A 14,977-nucleotide genomic window follows, 5' to 3' on the forward strand; every position below is an offset into this window, starting at 1 on the left:
GTGCCAATATTACAAACATGAATTTGAGTCTGTTAAATAATTCAGTCTGAACATGTTCAACAAACATTTATAGAGTATGCAATCAATGAAATGCAAAGATCAATGATTCTGAAATTTGGCTCACATCTCGTTCTGGAAGAAAACGCTCAGCTATGTTTGGTAGAGCTGTTGCATAGCAAAATATGATACAATTCTGCAGGGCAAGAATCTACAGTCATGCTCTTGTGCATAAAACATTATTTTCCCCTTTTAGGTTGGATTGTACTGTTGTAGCCGCGTGTAAATGCGGCACAAATCTGATTTGAAATCAATCAAAGAACAGAACTGGTCTCTTTTGGGACAGGGGAGCTATTATGTTGCTCAGCCCACACATTCTTCAGATATCAGTTATATTCCACTGGTCTTTTTCTGCAAGACAATCAAGAGCAAAGTTATGTACAGCAATGCAAGGATTGGAACTCATCATCTCCACTATTCACATGCAATTTCTGAAGGGATTAAAATGTCACCATTCTCTTAAGTCATTCATTTTGTTAACTTTGATAGCTGCCATGACTTGAGTCTTGTAAAAGGTCACAGTGATGGGAAGACTATTACTGGTGCAGGCAGCCATTATGTTCTCACTTGTTTTGTTGATTGTTACGCTAAGATGAAATAGTGCCAAGTGTGATATGTATGTAATATGTGTAGGTGCCATGCAACCTCACACTTACTCCCCCTCCAGACTCTGCTCACTGAGCACATCCACGACCACAATTGAACTCACACTTCCATATCAATTTTCACGCCACAAATTGCTACTAGGTTGGTGAGTTCCCTTAATTTGGCGCTGCCTGCTAATATGAGGTTATTTGTATAATTTGCCACTGCATATTCCAAGACTTAGCCATAGTGACAGGAACATTCAAGACTAAATTGACTGTGAAGATTGAGAGGAATTAATGTCTGCTGGACTGTGAGCTGAATATGTGTCATCAGTGAAGCCGCTGACACTTCAAATACAAGATTGTGAGAAGGATTTGTGCGTCAAAGGTTGACTTACCAAAGTCAACAACTGAGACACTTTGTGGAACTTTGTTGGCCCCAAAGCAATCAGACATTCTTTTTTGTTGGATAAAATGATGACGAGGCAGCCACACTACTAAGGATATTAAACGGGTTAGCGAAAGGGAAATAGCAGGCAATTTCCTTTTAGTTGATAACAGTTTCAAGCAATGCATGAATACTAGTATTGGTAAAGCTTGAGAGTGATGAGACTCATTAATTGTTTTCCCAAAAGAAATTCAAGCAATAGATTGCAAAGATTCCTACAAACTCAGTACAGAGCCAATTTTGTAAATAGTTCCCGAATGAGGATGAAGAAATAATAAGACTCTTTACGTATCATGCAGCAATGAACTGAGATGGGATACTATTTTTTTTTTACCACCAATTCTACACACCGAATTTGTTTTACGAGCAACGTAGGTATATGGATGATAACTGGCAAGTTTCTGCACTGTACAATAACATAGTATTTATTCACTGCATGAGAGACAGGCAAATGAATTTTAGAAGCTTCTTTTACATGGCAATGACCTCACAGGTTGCTCATGAGTGGTGTGAAACAAGAAAAAAAATCTGAAATGTATTTGGCTCTGTCCTGTATTTTTTGGTACTTTTTATTCATTGAGACCACTTTTATTTGAGGATACTGTAGCACAGTTTTATATTTTGAATAAAACCCTCATCAAAACCATTTAGTGCCAACAGTTGCCATAGAGAAGCGAGTCCCCTACCAGCTTCAAATAGGGTTAGGCTATACATAAATATGCAAACCCCAATTCCAGTTATGTTGGGACCTTGTGTAAAATAAAATACAGCGAAAATAAAATACAATGGTTTGAAAATCCTTTTAATATATGTCAATTCTATAAACTCCAATGAAAAGATATTTAACATTTAAATTGATGAGCATTTTTTTGTTTGTTTTGTTGTTGTTTTAGCAAATATCCTCTCATTTTGAATTCAATGCCTACATCACATGGCTAAAATGATGGGATGGGCGGTCAATAATGGTGCAAAAACACCTTTTTGAAACACATGAACAAGTGAAAAACGTCACGACTCGTCCTCGGTTGTTTTATTATGTGTATATCAGGGTTGTCAAACTCATTTTTTTCGCAGGCCGCATTGTAGTCATAGCTTTTTTCGGAGGGCCATTATGACTGTCAACCAAAATAAATGTACGAGCACCTCATATTATATACAGTAAAAGCCACAAAACAAAAAAATAACTCATTTTCAAACCAGACGAGTAAAAACTGGTCGAATATTTAAAAAAAAAGATATTATTAAAAGTGAAGACAATTTGCAATTCTAGTAATGACACACGAATTTGATGCACAATTTGTCTTCGGGGGCCACATAAAATGATGTGGCGGGCCGTATCTGGCCCCCGGGCCTTGAGTTTGATACCTGTGTTGTATATGTTTCCATGGTTTCTGTTGGCGTCGCCCCTCCCCTCCCCACCTGCGTGCTCACCCTCACCTGCCTCCCGTTAGCTGTCTTGTATTTAAGTCCTGTCTGCCCCACCCTCCTGTTGGATCATTCTTGTTTCTTGTCTCATGTCTCTGTCAGTTCTATTTTTGTTTGCCAGCCCTGTCGGTCAGTCCCGATCATATTTATTAGGCCGTTAAGTTATGTTAGTTTGCCGGTTCTGTTGGCTTGTTCCCCTCATCCTCCCTTCCAACTACATACCTTTGCCCTTCAATAAACCCTGGTCCAAGCTGCATTTGGTCGCCCTGTTCCATTCCGATCCCTGACAAATAAGAAATGGGTAAGTGCCACGAATGGGTATAGGAGCATCTACTGCTGCACTATTACTATTACTAGTAATGGGAAAATGAAGGTTCGAATTTGCTTCACAGACCAGTTGTATTTTTTACTGGGAAGTCAGTGTCGTAGAATGCCATCAAGAGGGTTAAAAAAAATACACAAACCTGCTTCATGAGGCAAAATTGAACATATTTTCCCATTACTATTACTTTTATTATTACTACTACTAGCAATATTATGTTGCCTAAATGTTTCTGTAAATCTACCTATAGTGCCCTGCCTGTTAATCTGCAGCTATGTATTCAGCATTATGCAATCTATGCATTCCAAACTTTGCAGTGATAAAAAAAAAACCTGCAACTGTCTCCAAGCATAAATGATATGAATCACATGAGATTTCCCTAGCTCTGCACTTGGCAAGCTGTTTCATAAGTCCTTTTTATTCCATTCTTGTATTTGGCATCAACACTAATCTGCATAAATTCAACATATTTCCCTGTAAGGAATAAAAAAACGTGAAAGGCACTGTTCCTAGTTAAACCCTATCATGGAATCTTTTCATTCCTTCTAACAATTACTCCCTTCATTCTTTGTTGTCAATTGTATTTCTATTGGTTTGAACTGGACATGCATTGTGTTTGAAATATTTCTGGGAAGCTTGATTCCAATCCTGACCTGCTCTTTTTATTTGCTTGCTGCATGGTTATGTAAGTATGTATGCTTGTGTGTGTTTGTGTGTGTGTGTGTGTGCGCACGCACATATGTGTGCATGTGTTTGTATTAACAGCATATTCCTTTGTTTTTGTTTTTTTCATCAGCCAGTGTGTGTGTGTGTGTGCACACACGTGTGTGTTTATGTTTGTATGAACAACATATTTCTTTGGTTTTTGTTATCAGCCAACACAGCGCTTTGTAAATCACGTGACAGTATAAACTGTCCAGTCCACGTTTGAAAATGTTACAATATACAGTAAACTTGAGCAAAAGCTGTCGGTGCTTAACACTCGCAACCCTACATAATAGTATTCTATTTATCTAGGATTATTTATTGCGTAGATTTGTGTTTCAGTTTTACAAGAGATTATAATATTACCCATTAACAACATCAATCCGTCATATGATTGCGCAGTACAATAAAAAAAAACTGTAGTAGTAAGGCACAACGATTGCACATGCATATTTTTTGTATTACATTGATTCTTTCAAGACGACCAGCTAATATTTTGGTACCTAAGTTGCTTACATCCTTGCGTCATGAATGAGAAATGGTTCATTAACTAATAAACTACGCATGAAAAGACTGTTCATGCTGCAGTGAACTTGGCGGCATGGTGGTCGAGTGCCTCGTTCATCCACTTCACAATTTTAATGTTGGAGGTTGGACTACACACGACAGCCTTCAGCTTTGGTGTGTGGTGTTTGCATGTTCTCTCCGCGCTTGCAGGTTTTCGTCCAGGCAGTCTAGTTTCCTTCCACCATTAAAATAACAAGTTTGCTCAAATTATGTTTAATAATTTGTTCTTACATATTATTAGGACTGGGTAAAAAAAAATGGCTGACTAATCAAGTCAAAAATTGGTTGAGAAAAATATGCTGCTTCAAAATTTGAGGTGAGGTGATTTCCATTGTAACAGATAATAATCGATGGTTTAATCATAAGATTTATTAGTGACCGCCCTAGTTCTCATCTTTAACTCAATGACACTCATTTATTTGAAGGTACTAATCATGTTAATCATGTTTCACAATAGTAAACAGAATAATACCAATAAACAACCATTTTTTCCCATATAAATCTTTTTCATTGTTTGCATTTTCAAACTATCATGTGTACAACATTCCTAAAAAAATCACAATGGCCCATCACTGGTGGGCTATTTTTGTAAAAAGGCCCGCAGCTTCTTGTGGTTCCTGGGGGCTAAACCACCTTGGTGACCCCTCCTTTTAATTGTTTTTTAATGTGTCTATATGTGCACTGTGTGTGTTCCCCACCTCTTGCCCAAAGTCAGCTGCGATAGGTCCCAACCCTCCAGAAGAGGATAAGCGGTATAAAAGATGGAATGTGCACATTGTGTTTATGCGTTTTACTGCTCTCCCGACATTCAATAAATGGCTGAAAACTGCATGGGAGGGCAATACAGTAAGTAAGTATTCTCTACCCCCTCCCCCCAAAAGAAAATACGCTCACTATAAAACCGCAGTATTCCTGGTATAGTGTGAATTTCCACAACAGACAGATACGTCTCACAAAAAAATCTGCGATATAGCGCGCCACAAATGCTAAGTCATTCAAAGCTGTCATGGCCACTCAATACCCCCCGTTATGTGCAAGAGAGCCCCATGAAGACAGGCTTTCAGAAATTGCAAATCTAGTCAATATATTTAGTAATACGTATTATGAATTAAGGGTTAGGTTCAACAACAGCTGGATTTTCTTCCCAAAAACACATGGTAAAATCCATTTTGCGCATGCTTTCATAGGTCACACTTAAAAACCCCAAAAAAGTAAAACTCTCTCCTGATGTGAAAGAAAAAATCCGCACCACAAATGCATTCAGGGCTACATAAAGCTATCTCTGATTGAAATTGGCTGTTGAGTAGTGTTTTCATCATATCATGTTTAAAGTTACAGTCTCAGGATAAACAAGTGTTTTCAACAATATTCTGAACTGTTTCAATGCCAGCGTTGCATTGAGCAGAGTGATGATGGAGTGGAGTAAGGCCATCGTTGTTGCTCAAAATCCCTTAACCCAAGTAATGTTCCTATATTTGGACTGAATAAACATTGCATCTATTGATTGCAAAGTGCATTACATTTTAACCTCAATAGCATAAAGACAGAATTAATCAAAAATCAATTCCACACAATCAACCACATTCTGAATCATCAATTAATCTACTAATTGAGTGCTATGCTCAGCCCTCAATTAGTAGATTAATTGATGATCAATAACAAGATTTGATGTTGCGTCAAGAGTTTGATGGCTGTGAGCAGGACACAGTCTTTCATTTTTCGGTTGATTTGTACAAGGGCCTTTTTAATTCATCTTCTACCTCAATCTCGTCTGCTGATCATACTACGTTTGCACGTTTGTTCCTGTCGTCCATGGCAGCCCTGTTTCCCTGAAACATGGAATTTTGGTCTCCCAACCAAGTCATGCTAAATTCTCGTACTGTCTATTGTCATACCCATGACTTTAGTCAATAAAGCTTCCCTGCCAGACTATTTTCAGAGATTATTAATTAATTTATTTATTTATTCATGTGCTTATTTGCAAATCATTATGCTTGGTCAGTACCCACAAGGGCCTATTAATTTTGCACATATACCAAGGAGAAGTGTTGAAAATAGTAGCGCTCATAGTAATATTACAGTGTGTAAATTTAATCTGTTTTAATCATTGATATATCACTGTTGGATTTATTGCCATTGAAAGTCACCTTCCAAATCTCATAAAACTGCCATAAAAATATTGTCGCGTCTCCTTCACTTGGGTAAATTTAAAAACAAGTAACACTTGTTTGGGCAACCACGCCTAATTTCAAATGAAGACGTCCTTGTCTACACTTAAAATGTTTTTGCGACAATAACTTACATTGAATGTTAATGGAAGTGACCCTCAAACTAACTAAACTGGATTTTCCACAATGACCATAACTCCAGATTGGCAACAAAAAAGATGGGATGAATCTGTTATAGGTGAACATGTTTTGGAATAGCTTTATGATTACTTATACCAGACATGCGTGGTAACATTCAAACATTTATTACAATGATTTTAGCCCCCTCATTCACTTACAGAAAATGTTTCATCCATCAGAAAGCCATTGGGCTGATAAGTGATATGATAATTATGGTGAGCATGATTGTAAATCGGATATCTTTGTCACAGGTAATTGACTTGGTTGAAGATGGTGGGAGAATTTGTCCTGCACGCAGATCCTGTTGCTTTATAGACATACGTAAACTTGCAGTGCATTCCCAAAGTGTTAACTGAAAGAGAGGTAAGTAAAATCATGAATTCCAGTTAAACATACATGCTAACATAACATACACATTAAGATGCAAACACACTCTATATTCCACCTACATACACTCATATTAGTTATCCTGCGGTGCAAGAGCAAGTATATACGTGTATATATATATATATATATATATATATATATATACATTTTTTTTTTTTTATCAATTTTGGGAAGGCACTACGCATAGTACTACAGTATTTATCAAGGGCACTGTAAGACAACTAATAATTCCTCTATTCTCATGTTGCGCTCCACCTCATTGGCTTTCCATCAGCGCCGTCTTTTTCTCGAGCTCTCTCTGTCCCCCTTTAATTAGCCTCCAAGCAGACACAAAGAGGAAATGGCAATAATGAAGCAATGAGAAAAGAGATTCCAATTTGGAGTAGAGCAAACCTCTTCAGAAACACTATTTCATTCCCAATTTATTCTGCCACGGCCACACTGGAAGTTGCTGATATACCATATAAAGCCGTGCTAAATATGCTACTGTAAAGAGAATTTACACAATGCTTTAAAGGTGACAGCAAGCCAGAAGCACCCCCAGCTCTTTATACTTGAAGAACACAGTTCATTTGTCATAAACATAAATTTGCAGACAATGAGAAATTGCCAATCCTAAACTATAGGAATGCAATGTTTCTTGTTAACTAGTTGTTCTAAATAGAAAACGGCACCTTGGGTTGAGGTCATTTTGAAAAATCAAAAACCAAGTAGTACTGGCCCATAGGACCTCCCTACCAGAATTTAACCTCTATTTTTACAACAATTGAGAATCCCCAACTCATTTAGATTGATGGCTCACCAAGCACTGGATTAGCCACTTACACTCATTTAAATCATGAAATGAATGGGTGATACCCAGGGGAGAAAAACTGATAAATGAATTGATTGACAGATCAAGGGGTGTTGCTGTGGCATAATTTATCTCCAAATAGAGTTCACATCGAGAGGAGATAATGTCATTTTGCGCCTAATAAACTAATGGTGCTTAAATCCATTTTTAGCGTGCATATGAGCCGAGCAGCACTACCCTAATGGCGATGCACAGACTGGAGATGGAGAGAATAGCGGTGGATGTAATTTGAGTATAAATCCATTTTAACCTCAAACATGTGGGGGACGGATTATGACAGAGGAAGTGATGGATGCAGTTTTGTCTCCTCATGATGCTCTGCCCTTGGCATTCAACATCTTCAAAGGGATTGGGTTATATTTGCTAGAATTAAAACCTGTCACTAAGGGAATGAATTATACATCATTAAAGCTTGATTAGTTTTGATTAGAGAAGCTTTCTACATTGTTGCAGCAGTTTATTGATGCCGATTTAAATAAATAATACAACTCTCAGGGTCAGGTCAAAATATTTGGTGTTTGTCCAGAAACTGACAAAACCAGTGGCTAACAGCAAATTTTAATCAATGATGGCTTTATATTGCCCTGAATGCATTTTTGATGCTGATTAAACACATACATGTTTCTATTATTATTATTATTATTATTATTATTATTATGAGACCCTGATGTACTAGTAAACAAAGAAAACAATGGTAGAATCAGAATCGGCACAATGTTTCCCAGCGTAATCAACAATTAAAACTATAAATCAAAGACTTCAGGAAGCATTAAGAAAGTAAGTCTGCTTTTGGTCCCGACCAAACAAGCAGACCAAAGAATTTTTCTGGTCTGAATACATCCTTAGTGATAGTAACATCAATTGTTAATTATTTCTAAGCTTATTGCTTGGTACCTATGTATGGCAGTCTTTTTAAGAATATTCAATGGGTCCTCATTTTGATTTCCCACACTCAGTGCTCCGCTTTCACAAGTAGAAGCTGCTTGCCTCATTCAATCCCCGAACTCCGCAAACATCTTAGAAATAGGTTCTCAGCATTGGTCCATGAGAGAGCCGATTTCGACAGTGGCACAGCGGACCGCTGCCTCATAGAAAAGTACAGGGAGGCTTAAAATGGGGTATAAAGTGGACTGAAATTCACGATCCTTGGAGTATTCACACAAAAGCATGTTGCAGAAGCATATTACAACACACGGAAACTATTTGAAATGATTAAAAAAAGCAAGATGTCCCTTTAAAGATGCATGCTTTCAAGTACAAAAGGAAATCAAAGTATACCAGGAAAGAAGCAGCGGGAGACTATGCAACCGGTATGAAAAGCCCCAGAGATGGATCAAATTGACAATATGTAAATGAAACATTTATATTAACGCAATTTGTACAACCAGAGGCTGTCAATCTTCAAGTGCTCTATGCTTAACCAATAAGGTCCCCAGAAATCAGCGGTACTGAACAGCAAAATGTATTTTAAGCTTTTCCCTCTGGACAAAATATGAGGGGGTAATTAATTGTGCTTCGAGGCTAGTGATGCTTGTCTTTTCCAGACAACAAAGCGGTACATGATTGGCAAAGCCTCTTCATCAGAGATTTTTTTTTCTATCTCTATCAGATTGTGTACTTTAATATCCTCTGTGGAAGCAAAAGCAAATAGCATTCGAGGCTTTGTTATCTGAAAGGAAAACGCTGATATTGTATTTGTGTACAATAATACACTAATGTTTTAATACAATCGATTACATGTCCAAAAGAGGCACATGTAAGGAAGGAAGCTTGGTTTAAAACTTTATATTACCACACCTTTAACAAAATTATCAAGATTGTTGTTCCACTGGATTTAGAAGGCCATTCAGGTGGCAGAAAATGCTGGCCATTCTTAGTGCTAATTAATGATATTTCTCAAGAAAAGCAATGCACAAGCGACAAGAACCTAGTGAAGTGAAACGCTTGCCACTTTGGTGCTTAGCCTACCATGATTGGAAACTTAATTAAGGAACATAATCAGAATCAGCTTTATTGACCAAGTTTGTGCATGCCAAACAGGGAATTTGACTCTCAGCCTCTGAACAACATTTAAGTGACTGACAGCATTCAGGTAACTAACAGCATTTAAGTGGCGAAAGCAGGATATTATTGCACAGTGATGTCTCTGAGTCTCCATGAGTGGTGTGAGTTCATCATATCGACAGCCTGGGGGAAGAAGCTGTGTCTGTGTCTGCTAGTTTTGGCGTACATCGCACTGTAACGCCGTCCAGAGCGCAGTTAGTATAAAGGTGTATCGTGAATTGAATGCATATTACATTAACAAAAAAAAAAAATCGTCACTCTGCGTCTGCTTAAGCATGAGTGGTTGATCACTACTTAGAATTATGCAAAGCATTAATGGTGCTTTTTATGACGCCCACCCTCCCATAGTGATGATTGAAGTCTTTTAGAACATTTCTATAATACATTTTTCCAGTTACACACTTTTATTGGCCCTCTTACTGGCTTTCTTGTTTCTATGTTAATAGTTGAGTGTTAATTGGATTAATTGTACTTGGTGTTAGGTGCAGTCTACACGATGTGACAAGACAAAATGGGATTTGTCTTTGCTCCACTGCAACTGCAGAGCTTTCATCGCAATTTTCAGTCATTCTGCTAGACTAGTGCCTTATGTCAAATCAACTATACAGATTTGAATGACATCTTATACATGATAATCTCTTGCTGCTCAAGAGTGTTGAATAAGTACATTTCCATTGTCAGCGCTCCCTTAGGAATTATTTTCAACTGATCCTTTTTAAAGCTCTTAGTAATGATTAGCGAATACCATCAGATTTTTTTTTCTTATCATACCTTAGATATCACAGGGATATATTAGATAGACATTTTGTCCGATGGGGATAATTAAAAGGACCTTAAGAAAATACAAATCAAGGATTATTTGTTTGTCATCCATCTTTCGTTTTCAAACCACTTGCAACACAGGACGGCTTCGTCTGTCCAATTATTGTACCTCTTGACAGGTCACGATTTTGACAAGACATTTTGTATAATGTTAAATTCAACCTTTTTTTTTTTTTTTGCCTGAGCTCATTTGCAGCTTTTTCTATTGTAGATCAGAATGTAGTCACTCAGTACTGTGATCCCAGCAAGCTGTTACAGACAGAAAAAAAGAGCAGACCAAATGAAAGCAAAGGTTGTAGCAGTTAGATTAAACAGGATCAATCGTTGAAGTCTAAAATCAAGGTAAACTAGGAAGGCAGGAAAACGTCTCTGCAGGAGACAGCAGTAGAGGGTTAGGAAGCACTAGGCAAACTGACAAGCCCTGAGACAGCAGGTAGCCAAAACTGTAATAATAATAAAACAACATAAAAAATAGCTCACTGGAGATAAACCAGAATGGAGACAAATGTAAGCACTACTGAACTCAAAGGAATATTCTGGCATAGTGGTGAGTCTGAGTCAGGCTTTTCTGGAGGAGTTGTATGGCAAAGGGAATCAGGTGTGCCCTAAAGCAGCTCTGTGAATGTTCAGCCACCGTACGCCAACACTGCAAGAAGGAGAAAAGCATAAGAAAAGCCAAACAGAAACAACACCTACTTGATATATTTGAATTAGTATTGTTAAAAATACTTCATCAAAAAACAAACAAATGTCCTTTCTGGAACATGAAATGCATTCAATATTTCACATTCCAAAATTTCCTTCATCACTTCAACTGTTGCATTTTTTTCCCCATGTTTTGTCAATTTAACATACTTGCGGTCTATATTTATGAGGAGCAGTGCAAATTTCATAGAAATAATGTATTTATAGTGATCCATTAGCGGCATTATCATCTATCGTTTTGCGTCTGGTATTTGCACTTTAAACGTGGAGATTAGATGCTGACTATTTAATTTCACAAGTCATCCATTCCCTCATTAGAGTTCCTCCAGAAGGGGATGCGATTAATCTATTAGTTTTAATTGGTACTGTCCTTGCAGTCATTCATTTGTTCTAATTTCGAGTAATCAGCCCTCAAAGACTGTCAAATACCATCTTTGTATGATGTTATATTATGTCTAAATGTGAGATTTTAACTTTACATTAATTTGTGGTAGACACTCGTATGTTTTATAATTTCTTTAATCATCCCAAAATGACTGACGCTGCAGCGAATGAGGCTTCTAATGGAATAGTGACAAAAATATATTACAGAACATACTTATGAGTTCATGAACTTTGATGCTGTGATTTGGACAAAGCCACTTGAAAATACAAATTATACACCGCAAGCCTTACAGTTCCACACAATTGATCTCTTTCTGAATGGTGAAATACTACAACTACATGATCTTATTAAATATATTTCATTAATAAACATGTATAAAGTCTCCAAAAATCAAATGCCTCAGAATGTACAGAACGTATTCAAACTAAGGCAAGAAAACCTCTCGGAGGAATGTTGATGTATTTGATGATTAATAGCACTATACAAAGCCTATCAGTGGCAGGTGTTAAATACTCGAATAACTTCACCACAGAAATAAAAATGTCTGCAACTCTGAAATTGGAGATGGGAGTCGGCTGCAGGTTCCCTGGGAGCTGCTCTGTGAGGGCGGGAATAGGCACTAGCCCTGCCGAACAATCACTCAATGGATCTCCCAAGCAGGACCTTCACACAATTGATCAGACCTTCTCTCTGGCAGGCTACATTATGGATGAGTATAGCAAATGGTGTGTCTTGTGTCTTGGTGTGCTGGATACAGAAGATGTGGAAGATGAATATGTCTTCCCTATTATCATTTTCGGATGGCTCTCTTTGACCCTCACGGTGCTGTAAGTATACAGAAAACTGGAAGAAATAGGGACTGGTTTCCTTGGCAACAAGGATCTTCTGGCCTTGATGAAAAAGTTAAAGACTGACAATAGCGAGACCAGAGTAATGATGTCCACGCTTCATCAGGAGATATATGAACTTAAAAAGAAGATGGACAAACAATGTGTGGCAGGATGATGAGCTGTGAGCAGTTGGGGCCGGGGTCCTCGCAGGCCACGACTGAACCCTGAACTAAATGAACCCTTACTAATCTAGACTTCGTGACTGAAAAGACAAAAGACACTGACAATCTCATAACCTTCAAGAACATTCAATACTGGGAAAGACAAAGGAAAATCTCGTCAAAGTGTTCTTATTGTGTCAGGCATTGTAAATCCTTGGATGAAATTGTGGTGGGACTAGATAAGCAGAATTGCTTCAAACTATTCCCATTTTGACAAGTCAGGTGAAAGCCGTACATGAAATGAAATTGTAATGAATGGTGATTATTTACTTGCAAAAATAAAAAAATGGTTAAAAAGAAAATGTCCAGAATTTATCTTGTGCACTGGTCAATTGTCATTAGGCCAATTACTTTTACTTTTTATTTACTCTGTATTATGTTTAAGTAAAACCCTTATCGGCAATAAGAAATCCTTCCATCAATAAATTTGAAAAATTACATGCATATTTAGCCCTTGAGGCCTAATGTGTTGCCTGACTTGCAGTTAATCTAGTGACTAGTATAAGGGTGTCAAAATGGTTTGGTAATGCCGGAGCTGGGCTCTCGGGGATAAGCTCCCGGTGACCTATAAAATGGCTCCATAAGGCTTGTGTAACTTGATCACCTCTGCCAGACAAGCTCCTCAGCTCTGCCTCCTCGTGGCGACACTGGTTTTGCTAAATGAGCTAGGTGCGAAAGCGAACGATTGGCGCTCAAACCAAAAACCAGCCTACGGAATGTCTACACTGCACTACGACACTGGGCGGAGGAGCTGCATGAGCAGCCAACGGCCAGAGGGCGGAGGAGGTCCCAGACCCAACGGCCAAGTGTAGAGGAGTAAACCTCACAAATCAGGAGTGGGGCCCCGAAGGCGGACCAGTGTAGAACGCTCACTGACTCCGGCAGCTCCTGCAGCCCAGTTGGTGCCAAATGTATTGCTTGCATTCCTCTGGACCACACCAACAAAGCCGAGAGGGGGATCTTGACGACTGGGCAACCCAAGGTCTCCATACACTGTGCCCAGGCCTGTGCCTTGGATAGGTCACTCATTGTCGCTGTTTTAGTGACAGAAACAATTCGGGAGACAGCAGTTACGAGTTCTAAGCCTGAGCCAATTGGCGTCAGCTCAGGCGCTACGGGTTGTCTCCAACGGTGGGAGGGATCATCGCATCCCACTGGTCAGCTACCGCCCGCCTAAGCTGGGCAGCCCCTAGCCAATTAGGTGCTGACCCGCCACAGTCCGTCTGCTTCAATGGGTGCTTGGAGCTAGGACAAAATCCGAACGGCGGACTGTAATCCATGCACCAAGCAATGGAAAAAATAAAACAAAGCCGCCAGCGCTTAGACTGGCAACATGGAATGTTAGAACTTTATGTCCAGGGATCACCAATGACCCGAAACAGATAAACGATGCTAGAAAGACAGCTGTCATCAACCGCGAGCTGACACGTCTGAACATCGACGTTGCTGCACTGCAAGAAACCAGGCTATTATCCAACGGCAGCATCAGAGAGAAAGACTACACATTCTTCTGGCAAGGAAAGGCCCCAGGGGAACATCGTATGCATGGTGTAGGTTTCGCAGTGAGGAACTCCCTCCTGCCTGCTTGCACGCCACCAACAGTGGGCACTGCCCGCATCCTCATCATGCGCATTGAAACCGCGTCTGGCCTTGTAAACATCGTGAGCGCCTACGCCCCAACACTCACCTCATCAGAAGAGGAAAAAGACCAATTCTACGACGAGCTTGAGAGCTTCATCAGGGAATTACCTGCATCTGAGCACCTGGTCCTGCTGGGAGACTTCAATGCTCGTGTTGGCTCGGACAACTCCTCTTGGCCCTGCTGTATTGGCCAGTTTGGAGTTGGCAAGGTGAACGAAAATGGGCAAAGATTGTTGGAACTATGCTCCTTTCATGATCTCTGCATCACAAATACGTTCTTTTTTACAAAGCCCAGCCACAGAGTATCATGGCGGCACCCTAGATCTCGTCACTGGCATCAATTGGATCTCATTATCACTCGACGATCCTTCCTCAACTGCGTCAACATCACTCGCAGCTATCACAGCGCAGACTGCGATACAGACCATGCTTTGGTCGCCAGTAAAGTATGCCTCCAACCCAAACGTGCTCATAGATCAAAGCCAATGGGCCAGCCTCGCATAAACACAACCAAGACCCAGGACCCTCAGTTAATTAAAAGCTTTGCTGTTAACATCGAAGAAGCCCTTAACAAATGCTCAACTGGCAGTGCAGAAGAAAAATGGAATCA

General features: G+C 39.3%; 1 long non-coding RNA gene across 1 annotated transcript; it reads left to right on the forward strand.

Moving 5' to 3' along the window:
- Positions 1-2,611: 2,611 nt before the first annotated feature.
- Positions 2,612-13,007, forward strand: LOC148400395 (uncharacterized). The gene is made up of 3 exons (XR_015857716.1): positions 2,612-2,818; positions 6,711-6,822; positions 12,373-13,007. It is a non-coding gene; the product is annotated as an uncharacterized LOC148400395 (long non-coding RNA).
- The last annotated feature ends 1,970 nt before the right edge of the window (positions 13,008-14,977 follow it).

This window comes from Syngnathus floridae, chromosome 3 (assembly GCF_059516105.1).
Source record: "Syngnathus floridae isolate MCC-2025c chromosome 3, RoL_Sflo_1.0, whole genome shotgun sequence".
Classification (NCBI taxonomy): Eukaryota; Metazoa; Chordata; class Actinopteri; order Syngnathiformes; family Syngnathidae; genus Syngnathus; species Syngnathus floridae.